At 32.6% G+C, this 1,676-nt stretch overlaps 1 long non-coding RNA gene across 1 annotated transcript in view; it reads left to right on the plus strand.

The window, feature by feature from the left end:
- The window catches only part of LOC106880046 (uncharacterized), a 65,120-nt gene that overhangs the window by 12,803 nt on the left and 50,641 nt on the right, over positions 1 to 1,676 (plus strand). Inside the window, exon 3 of the long non-coding RNA XR_001410699.2 lies at positions 416 to 692. This is a non-coding gene — a long non-coding RNA (uncharacterized LOC106880046). The remainder of the gene's footprint in view (positions 1 to 415; positions 693 to 1,676) is intronic.

The following is a 1,676-nucleotide window of genomic DNA, read 5'->3' on the forward strand; positions in this document are numbered from 1 at the left end:
ATATACACACACATACACAAGGACACACACACACACTCACATACGCAAGCACAATCTCTCTCTACATATTTACACCATAATATAAATATACATCTTATATACAAATAACATACACAATATATATATATATATATATATACATACATGTGTGTGTGTGTGTGTGTTTGTATATATATATATATATATATATATATATATATATATATATGTATATATATACATATATATGCGTATATATATATGTTTATGTTTCTCTTATTCTCTCTCTCACACACACATACAAAGACACAGAGAGACACACACACGCATACACACACTGTCCATAAATTATCTTTATAACTTCCATAGTTAATTGTATGTAATAAAGTTGGGACCCATCAATCAATTGTTTTAATATTTCGTTTGTCTTTAAAAGGTTATCATTACCCCTGACTTTTAACGAAAGTCACAACGCAAGAGAAAGCGCAATGTGCATCTTGGTTCATAGAGACCACATTAGACACTCAAGTCCAGCGAAATTACCGTACAAAGTATGTGTTAACATCCGCACATGTCATAAAATGTTTATGAAAACAAGAAGAGTCCTACAGAAAACAGGCGCTGGGTGAGCAAGGACATCTGTGGAAGAACTGCGAATTTGAGCAGGATTTCATCGTAGTCATACTTAGTCCATTTGTAATGCAAGTTGACAGGTAAGTTTACCACGTTCACAACATTTTTCACAAGAAACTGAGGCTTTATGCTTTGAAAGTGTAACGTTTGCAAGCATTTCAAGCAAATGACAAACACCAAATTTGATCTGAATATGTTACCGCGATTAGATTCAGATGACGGCTTCCTTCGGAAGAGATTTCTTTTCAGTGATGGAGCAGCAATTATCAGGAATGATAAATACGCGCAACATCAGGAACTGGGGTTCCAAAACACCACACGAAACTAGAGGACTGGAGAGAAACAACCCATGTGTATGTATACATGCATGCAAACATGCATGCATGTGTGTATGTATGTATGTATGTATGTATGTATGTATGTATGTATGTATGTATGAAAGAAGAAGAAGAAGAAGAAGAAGAAGAAGAAGAAGAAGAAGAAGAAGAAGAAGAAGAAGAAGAAGAAGAAGAAGAAGAAGAAGAAGAAGAAGAAGAAGAAGAAGAAGAAGAAGGAAATTGGAATATAGTGCGCAGTAACACTATTACGAAAGTTTTGCCTCCTCGGCACGGCCAGAATAATCAGGAAAGTATTAGTTAGCTGAAAAGTACGACGAATAGCAATGGTACCATAAGCTGCAGATAGTAAGCCCGGTACACACGCAAGACTCCAGGAGCTCCAACAAACCTGTGATAAATAGAACATAATAATAACAATAGTAATAATAATAATAATAATAATAATAATAATAATAATAATAATAATAATAATAATAATATAAATAACAATAAACGAAATGAAACTAAGTTTAGATAAAGATTGAAATTTTTGCAACAATAGTTAACTGCAGTACCAACGTCTCGGTTTATTATATAATACAGCGATTGATTTAACTGTAGGCGAAAATTTCTTTAATTTCCGTCTAATCTTTTATTTTTCTTATTTTTGGTTATATAACTTGTTTCTATTTAGAAATCTCTCGGGAAATACCTTTTGAAGCAATTTCTAAATTTCTAAATCTGTAT

The sequence above is a fragment of the Octopus bimaculoides genome, chromosome 22, assembly GCF_001194135.2.
Source record: "Octopus bimaculoides isolate UCB-OBI-ISO-001 chromosome 22, ASM119413v2, whole genome shotgun sequence".
NCBI lineage: Eukaryota > Metazoa > Mollusca > Cephalopoda > Octopoda > Octopodidae > Octopus > Octopus bimaculoides.